Source organism: Delphinapterus leucas, chromosome X, assembly GCF_059928025.1.
Source record: "Delphinapterus leucas isolate spDelLeu-1000000601 "Yukka" chromosome X, BTC_Dleu_Yukka2, whole genome shotgun sequence".
Classification (NCBI taxonomy): Eukaryota; Metazoa; Chordata; class Mammalia; order Artiodactyla; family Monodontidae; genus Delphinapterus; species Delphinapterus leucas.
The window spans coordinates 106,585,417-106,597,264 of record NC_143150.1 but is presented as its reverse complement, the minus strand read 5'-3'; positions in this window follow the sequence as shown (position 1 = coordinate 106,597,264).

Genomic DNA, 11,848 nt, shown 5'->3' with positions numbered 1-11,848 from the left:
ACTGATTGGTCATATGGTAACTCTATGCTTAACTGTTTGAGCAGCCACCAAGCTGTTTTCCAAAGTGGCTGCACAATTTTACATCCCCAGCAGCAATATATGAGCGTTCCCATTTCTCCACGTTCTCACCAACACTTGGTATTATCTGTCCTTTAATTATAGCCATGCTAGTGGGTTTGAAGTGGTATGTCACTGTGGTTTTGATTTGCATTTCCAAGAATAAGCATTCTTAAAATATCTCTAACTCACTCCCATGTAAAAAGTGAATATTTAAGTTCAATTAATTCCTGGATAGACCATGTCTGGAGAGGCTGCTAACATTTTTTAAAATAGCTGACTAATTATCAGTCTTTATAGGAAGACCTTTTGTTACAGAAGAGAATATCTTGGTTTAGGATTCAGAAATCATCATTTTAAATAATTAACATCCCAGAGCCAGTTCCAGCTTTAACCCTAATCAATGATTTAGTTTTTACTAAGGGTAGAGGTGGTAACAATTAGGGAGAAATTAGTTGTGTATTCATTTGACAAGTTGTACAAGTTGTTTATCTTCTCTGTGGCTAAGTTTTCTCATCTACAAAAACGAGCTTAATAATAGTAGTTAACTCACACCATCATGTAAGGATTAAATGAAATCTTTTTCCATGTAAAATTCAGTGCCTAACTGAAAATAAATGTTAGCTACTACTAATTTACAGGTGAATAGCAGAGGTTTTACCTACTGTAAGAGCTCGAGAAAACATCCTCTGCAAATATGAAGGATTTATTGAACATATTGATCAGCTGTTTTCCATCTCTACAAAAGTTATTTAAAGACATTAGCTCAAAAGTTTATCAGAAACGTAAGTTAGCTACTAGTAAGAAAAAACTCTGAAACAGTCTATTAAGGGAGGTGGTATACTGTCCTTTGCAGCAGTCTTTAATGATGGGAAAGACTTGCAGCTTTTCAGCAAGTAAGCTACCATCTTACCAAAGGGTGAAAGTGGCATCTAGTTCCCTCCGCCTAATTCTTTGCTTGTTACAGACTGAAGGTCTTTGGATTCCCTGGCAACCTAGGAAATATAACTCTCAGGCCTTGAATTCCTCAGCCTTGTCCTCAGAGATGAAGCTGGACAAAACTATAAAGTAGGTAATGCTTGTGTTTCTTTTGTTGTTCTTATTTGCTGCTTCCTCATCCTGTTTGTTGCCCTTTGGGGAGCCAGTGCCTGCACGAGGCCCCCTGTTTACAAAGGGTCTTCTGGCATGGATCCTACTCTTCCTGTTCCCCTCAGAACCAGATATGCTAGCCTTCTCTTGATCGTCTACTCCAGTCCCATCTAAACTTACCTTAACTCTGAACAACTTTTTCCATAGCTGATAATTCATTCCATAAGCCTCTGTTGAGTACTTACTATGGGTCAGGCACTGTGCTAGGCTCGTAGATGACTATAACATGATCCAAGCCCTGTGGTAGAATGGAGAAGATCAACAAAAGTCCAGTGGTTATAAAACAGTGTGATAATAATGAGGTAGCATATATGTCAAGGGTTACTAGGAAAATTAAGAGAGTTAATAATTGTGAAGCACTTAGAACAGTGCCTGGTACGTAATCATTAAATGTATGTTATTAAATAATTTACATGCCAGAAGAGGGTTATGCCCTGGGGGCTGTAGGAGCACATACTAAGACCACCCATCCCAACCTGAAGTACTGAAAGCCTGAGCTGCGTGTTGAAGACAGTTAAGATTTAGCCAAGTTAAGATGTGGAAGAAACGTGTTCCATGTAGAGGGAACAGCATCTGAAAGCACAAAGAGACATGAGAGAAGATGACATATCTCAAGAAGTTCAAAAGGTTCATCATGGCTAGAATATAGGCAAAATGGCAAGAAGCAGGGCCTGAGACTCAGGTCAATAAATTGCTTTAATGGCCTCTCTCAGCCTCTGTTACATGAGTCGTGCTTTGCCATCAAGGAACACTGGGGAAGGGAGTGGGTATTGGGTAGGCAAGCAGTAGTATTTGCCATAGTAAAACATCAAGAATGGTGTTAGGAAATATTTTCAGACCTTAAGTACCATTCAAGTTAATGTTATGACCTATGTTTACAGTGATCTTTTCCATAAATATAATTAAAATTGAATAAAGCCGCAGGATGTTTGAAAGAATATAAAAAAGTTATTTAACTTTTTAGAACTTACAAGAAATCTAGCAGTTGTTCCATTTGAGAGCTACGCTTTCTAGGTATTAAGGGTCAATACTGTTGTTAGATCAAGGTGAGATCCTGCATAAGATACGATGTACTACTGGTTTACTACTTAATGAACTATGCTTGATTAGTTACTTAGCTCTCAGTGCCCTTTGGAAAAGAAAATCCTATTGAATGCTGTATAGGTGACATTTCCAATATAAATAGGGCCACCTTTCATTTAAGTTCCAATGAAATGTTGAAGGAATAATATGTATGTGTTAAAATACTGTAATTTAAAATAAAATTGAAAGCCAGAGTCACAGAAACATATAGAGCGATATCTTATGATAGACAGTATAATTGGTTCTTATAACCCCACCAGATACTTCATGTGCCCTGTAAACGTGCTTTAAAATTCATCAATTTTTCCATTGAAATGTGATTATTATTTGGGGGATGACTAACCAAATACTTATTACCACAAAGCTAAAATGTTTTGTTAAAACATATTAACATTTTTAAGTAATATTTTCAAAATATATAAAATTTGCTACAGTATAATTCTTCAGGACTAAATGTAATTATTTTGGGAAAATTTCTGTGGTATTTTAGGAGCTTCAGGACCTGTCCCTAGCCTACTTTCCCATTCTTACTGACCTCTAATCCCAAATGTATTCTCTACCCTACAGTCAAATTAAAATACTGACTCTCTTTTCACTTCCTACTTCTTCATCTTTGCAGACTGTTCCTGTCGTCTCATTTTTTCCCCCTCTTTTCCTCCTCTAATGTCATCTCATTTTTTCCCCCTCTTTTCCTCCTCTAATCATTTGAATCCTCACAGTTTTTCAGTGCCTACTCTTTCACAGAGGGTTCCCTGGTTCCTTCAGTCATAATTAAATTTCCTTTTTTTTTTTTCACTCTGTAACTCTATGTATTTACTCTTCCGTTATATGTTACCTAGCTTTACATGCTTTTCTGTCAGTGCTCAAGCTGCTGCGTTCTGGTTTCTGCCTCTTCCACACCACTGAGGCTGACCTTCAAAAAATACCTTCTCTGACTTGCCAAATCCAGCAGAAATTTTTTCAGTCCCTATGATACTCTTACCATTCCCTCATTTAAAGCTTCTCTTCCCATCTTCTGCCCAGCCCTTTGAAGGAGGACTCAGTTTCAGACTTGCTATTTCACAACATTTGGACGTCGGGTCTACTCGCTGGGCCATAAGTTGTTCTTCCACGGGTGGGTAGAAGGTGCCACAACGTCATGGCCCACCACAGCCATGTGGCAGCCCTAATCCTCCCGATGGGACGTGTTATATACTCACAGCATTGACAAAGTGGTGAGCAGAGCCTTTGGGGAAGGGAAGAGATGACAAAAATTATAGCTAACCTTGTTCATATGTTCCTCTTCCGAAATGTGACGTAATAATTCTCACTTCTTAAGTCAGACAAAGATATCATATGATATCACTTATATGTGGAATCTAAAAAAAATGATACAAATGAACTTATTTACAAAACAGAAACAGACTCACAGACTTAGAGAACAAACTTATGGTTACCAGAGGGTAAGGGTGGAGGGGAGGGATAGATTGGGAGTTTTGGACTGACAGATACACACTGTTATATTTAAAATGGATAACCAACAAGGACCTACTGTATAGCGGCAGGGAACTTTGCTCGGTATTCTGTAATAACCTAAATGGAAAAATAATTTGAAAAAGAATAGATGTATACGTTTAGCTGAATCACTTTGCTGTACACCTGAAACTAACACCACATTGTTATCAACTATATCCAATAAAAATTTTTAAAAACCTCTTACTTCTTATGAGTGTTGTGATGATTACTGCTATCTAACATACTATTTATCTCACCTCCTTAACTTGTTTATTTTCTGCATCCCCACTAAAACGTAAGTTCTATGAGGATGAGATATTTTACCTTTTTAGTTCACTGTCGTGTCCCTAGCACCTAGAACTGGGCCTGGCACATAAAAGACACTTAAAAAAACAAACAAACATTAGTTGAATGAGTAAATGAAAAGTACCTAATATACGAGAGTCATTCAATAAATTATAGCAGTACTGAACCTCAGGGAATTCTATACTCTTGTTAATTATTATAATATAGGTAAGAAGTTTCTCTCTCCCCTTGGGGTAGTTTAATCTCGTTTTTTTGCCATTTTATGTTTTTTTACTGTGGTTGCTTTTTATTGTTTCTCTTTTGTACTTTTAGTATGTACACTTTTTAGCTTGATTTTATAGTAACCAGCTGCTGTTTTGTATTCTAGATGGGGTATCTACAAGGTGGACTTCTTAGAGAAGACTTGGAACTTTAAAAAGATGTCTCAATCACTTCAAATTCCTTTTGAAAGAAGGCAAAGCAGAAATAGGTAAGAATATGTTGAGTGAAATACAAATATCGTTTTATGGGTAGAGGCAGATCCTCCTGGCTATTTTGAACTCAGTACATATTTTTGTCATTATTGACAGGCTTTGGACTAGAATACATTTTGGAAAGCAATTACATAGTGATTGGATAATTCCTGTGCTGATCATCTCATGTATGAGATTAGGCTGTCCATCCCCCATGTGTAGAGCCTGCTAAAGGTGTTAATCCCAGCGATGATACAGAACTCTTCACACATTGGCTTGTCAGGTGACCAGAAGCCAGAGATAGGTGAGGATAAGGATGCCACTATTACCATGAAAGAGAAATAAACTAAGTGAATCGTATGGAAATAAAATCATGCTTTGGGCTTCATAAATGTTTTATTACTTCCAGCCAGCTGATCTACTTACACTCGTCACTTTCTGGCTCTTCATGTATTTATTCAACAGCTACTATTTGTTGAGCATCTGCTATCAATTTGAGTCCCAGCTTCATACTTACTAACTGCATATGGAAATAATAATAGTACCTGCTATGTAAAACTGTGGACATATTAGCTTTTCACCGTTGAGTATGATGTTGGCTGTAGGTTTCTCATACATGGCCTTTATTGTGTTGAGGTATGTTCCCTCTATGCCCACTTTCTGGAGAGTTTTTATCAAGAATGGGTGTTGAATTTTGTCAAAAGCTTTTTCTGCATCTATTGAGATGATCATATGGTTTTTATTCTTCAGTTTGTTGATGTGGTGTATTACACTGATTGATTTGCGGAGATTCAAAAATCCTTGCATCCCTGGGATGAATGCCACTTGATCATGGTGTATGATCCTTTTAATGTATTGCTGGATTCGGTTTGCTACTGTTTTGTTGAGGATTTTTCAGTTTATGTTCATCAGTGATACTGACCTGTAATTTTCTGTGGAATCTTTTGTCTGGTTTTGGTATCAGGGTGATGATAGTCTCATAGAATGAGTTTGGGAGTATTCCTTAAACTGTGGACATATTAAATAAGCAAATATACTTGAAATAGGCTTCAGCAAACAGAAGGGTCTCAACAGATGTTAGTTATCCTCATATTATCCTAGAGGCAATACATTTCCTTTTTTTAAACACATCTTTATATTAAATTGCCATTGCTTGCAAGCAAGAGTCTTAATTTAAAGAAACTGCAGCCCAGAGAGGTGACATGACCTGCCTGAGGTCATACAGCAAAATGAGTGGGAGGTATATCTATAAACCCAAATGATTGATGTTATGAGTTTGGTGCCCCCGAACAGATTATTGAGACTCAAGGTTCCTACACACAGCAGGAGCCTGTGCAATTACTACTGGTCAAAGCAAGCCCACTGGATGTGGGAAATACAGTGCTGCCTACAGTGCTGAGATCCACTTCCTGTTGATGCTTTCTTTACACCACTGCAAACTTGAGGTCCCCCAGCAGATATACTCCTCACACTATCCTGCCTACCTCCAGTATTACAGGCTCTACAAAAACACTTTTAGATAAAAACACTACCATAAGATAGCCCTTTCATTTCTCTAAATTGTCAAGAACACAGGAGAGAGGAATATGTCTGTTACTCAGATGTTGGCCCACTAGTTGCCTTGCATGTTGCTATGAGTAGTACCTGCCGACGGTAGCTTGAATAAATCAGTACTCCTGATAGTAGCAAACCTTCAGTCTCCACAAAAAGGCTTGCCTGGCAGTTTAAACCGTATTATCCCTCAAGATGTAGGTAGAGATATAGATGTATTTATAGTTATAGAGATGTACATATAATGTGTAGATATTTTAAAGGGCTGATTTTATCACCATATTCTACTGTGTGTGTATATATATGTGTTATCGAGAGAGAGAGAGAGAGAGAGAGAGAGAGATATGGATAGATATGTATTTTTTGTTTTTTTAAATTAATTTTCATTGGAGTATAGTTGATTTACAATATTGTGTTAGTTTCAGGTGAACAGCTAAGTGAATCAGTTATACAGATACATATATCCACTCTTTTTTATTTTATTTTATTTATTTATTATAAATTAAATTTATTAAATTTTTATTTATTATTTATTTTATTTTTTAATATTTTGAACACTTAAGTGCTAGATTCTGGATCTTAGGACTTTACCTATTTTTTTAACCTAACACACCCATATATTAATGATTTTATCTGTCTGGTGGTTCTACAGATGGTCCTAATTTATGCTTTTTTATATATCAAGTTTTCTCCATTGAGTGTATACTATTTTAGGATCAGTAAAACTGTTGAGTACATGTTTGTTATTTCCCAAGAAATAATCCATGTTAAGTGTTTATGAAATTCCTGATACTTTTTAGGAGCCAAGTTCTAATTATTTTGTATACATTATTTCATTTAGAAATTCCATGAAGTTCATATTATCTCTCTTAATTTTTAGAATGAGATTCATTAGAATAACTCATTCAAGGACATACATGTAGTGAGTAGTATAATCTCTGTCTTTGAACCGTACAACATCAGAGAAAGTAGAAGAAAAAAATAAAATGATAAAATTCAGATTCATCGTTGACAGATCTGGAAATGAAGGTTAAATGTGTTTGCTAAAATTGTTGTTATAATAGTATCTATAGCTTTAATATCTCCATCCCCTGAAAGCAGAAAGTCTAATAGTAATGGTATCTGAAGGAGAACAGTCATGGCTGACAAGACACAAGCAATTCAGAAAATAATTTAAGTGAGGTTAAAACCAGCCTGAGCATACAGCTATTATGGTATTCATCTTAAAGTTTGCTAGTCTTGATTAATTACGGAGGAAAATGTTTGAAGAATATATCCTTTGAAAAAGTGGCAAAGGTGAAGAAACTCCAAAGAGAGCTAAAGATGATTCAGATTATTGGAATATAAAATTCTTATGATCCTCAAGGAAGAATTTGATTCATGCCAAACAGGTCAGATACTATTGCATCTAGGTCCTACCTGCTTGATTTATAACTAGTGCAGACACAGACTTCATACCTGATGAGGTATTAGTTACGTTCACGTGTTCCTATAGCTCCAGAGTTAATTTCTTGCACCCTTAAAAGTGTCTCATACTGAATGCTTAACAACCAAGGAAATCACAAAATAGATTTTAGCTTCAAAATTAGTGAGACATTCCAACAGAAAAAGAAAATAACTCTGAGACAGTCTCCTTTCCCCCTTACTGTAGTTATAGCGATGATTTCTGCTTGAGACTCATGGAAATTATTCACATAATTGTAATCAATTACCTTCCAATTTATTGAGTCTTTTAATGTAAAACTATTAGAGGATGTAAAACAATCTCAAATATATTGGTTTACAGCCTATCTACTACAAGTAAAACGAAAAAGCATTTAGGGCTTTTGGATGGTTAAATTCTAGAAAAGTGAAAGTAAATGGCCTAGCCCCAGGGTATTTAATATACTCCTCCAGAGAGAACTACACGAACGCTATTCCAGAACCTCTAATGTTTAACTACAGCTTACTGCAGTGTCTCTACTGGGAAGGAATGAAAGTTTACTGTCTTTGGTGTCTTGTTCCATTTTTAATTAATTGTTATAAAGGACATGAAGGAGATGCTCAGAGTGGCAGAATTTCTGAAACTAACAGAAGCAATCAGGTTCTTCCTACCTTGGAAGTGAAAAAGATCATTTCCAGGACAGAACAGGTAGCTGTATGAATTGATATATCAATTTTTTTTGGTGGTGAAAATACTGTTCTGCCTCCTTCAGCTCTACTTTACTTTCTAGCTACTACCCCATCTCTATCTTCTCAGCCAAACTTCTCAGTGGAGTTGTCTACACTTGTTTCCTATGTTCTCATCTCTCACTTTCTCCTTCACCTAGTTCACCTCTCTGGCTGTCATCCCAATCTCTCTACCGAAATCCCTCCAATGACTTCCATTATTACATCCACTGACATTGTTTGTACCCTCTTCTTGAGCTAGCATTTGTTCCATTAATATTTTAACACCTGTACTTTTTGCCAAGCTCTATGCCAGGTGCTGGTGAGAAATGCTCATCAGACAAACATTCATCATCACCTAGGTACTGGTGAATAAAACACTCATTGTTATTGCCTTCACGGAACTTATATTCTAGTGCGGAAGTAGGCTTACTTAAATAATCACACCTTTAAATTAGAGTTACAAACCCCCCCAAAAATGTGATATGAAAGAAAAAATTTAAGTGGGCTGTGAAAACCTTGATTAAATACAGTAGAGGTCTTTCTCTTAGCAGTTTTGGGGAAATTAAAAAAAAAGTTGGTTGGTTATTTCCTCCTTTTTGAAACTCTTCCATTGGAGTTTATGATAGTAGTTAATGATTTTACTCCTAATTTTCTAAACATAACTTTTCTATGCTCCTTAGATAACTTATTCTCTGTTACCCATATAATTATACAGATGTTGCCCTTTCTCTGAGCCCAGTCTTAGGGCCTCTTCCTATCTCACCTCATGCTCTCCCAGTTAGTGATCTCACCCACTGCCCAGGGTCAGTTTCCATCCATTTGCCAATGACTTCCAAATATTCATTTCCAACACAGGTTTCACCCATTAGCTCTAGTTTTATGTATCCAACGGCCTTGGCAAATTAACCTGTCTCAAACAAAATGTCCAACTTAACCCCTCTGTCATCACTGTAGAATATGTTACCATCATTCTCTCATCTGGACTAGCGCAGTAACCTCCTAGCTCATTTCTCTGTTTATACTCTGACCTTCTACCATCTGTTCACCATGTTGTAACCATAGTGATGTTTTTTTTAAAAGAATGTCATTGTTCCTTTCGTAAGATATATTAGACATGTGACTTCCCTGGTGGCACAGTGATTAAGAATGCAGGGGAGGGCTTCCCTGGTGGCGCAGTGGTTGAGAGTCCACCTGCCGATGCAGGGGACACGGGTTCGTGCCCCGGTCTGGGAAGATCCCACATGCCGCGGAGAGGCTGGGCCCGTGAGCCATGGCCGCTGAGCCTGCGCGTCCGGAGCCTGTGCCCCGCAACGGGAGAGGCCACAACAGTGAGAGGCCCGCATACCGCAAAAAAAAAAAAAAAAAAAAAAGGAAAGCCCAAAAGAGTGTGTATAGTATGCTATCACTTGTGTTTAATAAGTATAAATATTTGTCAGTTTAAGTGTTTCTAGAAGAAGTTGATCTTACTTGTTGACTCTAGGGAGGGGACCTGAGTGGTTGAGGGACAGAAAAGCTTTCCATTTTATACTATTCTGTATCTTTGCATTGTCTATTCCAAAATATTTTTTTTAAGTTTAGGGTTTTTTTTAAAAAAGGAATCAAGAACCATACAAAAATCCCGTCCATAAAGGTTCAGAAATGATAGGCTTGGGGGTACTAATTAAGGCATAGATACAGGCAGGACTGAAAACAAAAAGACATGTAAAGGCTCTATAGACACCTAGATCCCCTCCATACTCCATGCAGCCAGGACCCCTAGAAGACAGGATTTGTACTCTCTGGCAATGTTGAACCAGAAGGACTTTCTACTGCTGTGACTCTCAACCTTGACTGCACATTAGAATCATCTTGGGAGCTTAAAAAAATCCCAATACCCAGGCTGCCCTCCAAACCAATTAAATCAATGTATCTGAAGATGGTACCCTATGAATTATTATTTTTTAAGCTACCCAGATGATCATAGTATGCAGCCATGGTTGAAAACCAGGGAGAAATACTGAAAACAAAGGAAAAATGACCCACAACATCTATGCCCAGTCGGCATAGAGACCACCATTCAGCAAGCCCTACCCACACATACAGAGCTATCAGCCAACACTTTAGTGCCTGTATCATGTATATATAAACATCAGCAAAGAATTACTGAACATTTGAGGAAAGCCTCAAACATGAAAGGCACAGACCAAAACAAATGGTTATAAGGCAGGGAACTTAAGAAGACTTTTTTATTTATTTATTTTTATTATTATTATTTTTTTGCGGTACGCGGGCCTCTCACTGTTGTGGCCTCTCCCGCCACAGAGCACAGGCTCCGGACGCGCAGACTCAGCGGCCATGGCTCACGGGCCCAGCCGCTCCGCGGCATGCGGGATCCTCCCGGACCGGGGCACGAACCCGCCTCCCCTGCATCGGCAGGCAGACTCCCAACCGCTGCGCCACCAGGGGAGCCCAAGAAGCCTTTTTTAAAAAGCTACAATTAGCATCCTCAAGAACATGTGAGAAGATGGGCTTCCATAGACCAAGGACAGAATAACCTTTTTATAATTCAAAGAATTATAAATCAAAACGCCCTGGAAATAAAACACACATAACTGAAGTAAAAAAATATATATATATACGGTAGGGAATTCCCTGGCCGTCCAGTGGTTAGGACTCCGAGCTTCCACTGGAGGGGGGACAGGTTCAATCCCTGGCTGGGGAGCTAAGATCCTGCAAGCCACACAGTGTGGCCTAAATAAATAAACACATAAATAAAGTGGAAATGTTGGAAGATGAAGTTGAGGTCATTCTCCATACACTGAACAAAAACAAGAGATGGAAAATAGAAGAGAAAATAAAATCAGAAAATTACCTTAGGCTATCCAACATCTTACAAACAGGAGGTACGGAAAGAAGGAACCAATAAAACAGAGGCGATGAAATTACAAAAATAAAAATACAAGAATAAATTTGTAAAACTGAAGGACATGAGTTTCCAGATGACTGCTCAAATACCATGAATGTAAAAATACCCACACTATGATGCATGACTGTGAGATTTCAGAATGCTGTAGATAAAGAGAAGATCCTAGGAACCCTCAGAGTTAAAAACAAAACAAAACAAAACACAGGTAACACACCATGGGTTGAGAATGAGAATGGCATCTGACTTTGTAAAAGCAAAACTAAAATCTGGGACAATGGAAATTACAAGGAGAATTCTAAGGGAAAATGATTTGCAAACTAGAATTCTGTACCTGGCCAATCCACTAATTGGATGAAAAAGAATAAAGACATTTTCACATATGCAGGGTCTAAAAATTTACCTTAAATGCACATTCTCAGGAAGCTACTGGAGGATGCTTCACTAATACAAGGAAATATTAATAAAACAAAAGACGACACTGGATGAAGAAAACAGGGAATCTAACACAGGAGAGATATAAGGTGAATTCCCAGGAATATGGTGACGGAAAGTTTCAGGATAACATTGTACAAGCCTAGAGAAAAACCAGGCCAAATTGGAGTAGGAAGACAGAGGACACCTCACACTCTAAAAAATGTTACTGATAAATTGCTTGATGTGTTTGAAAAGTATTGATAGGATATAAAAAGTTCGTTACGAG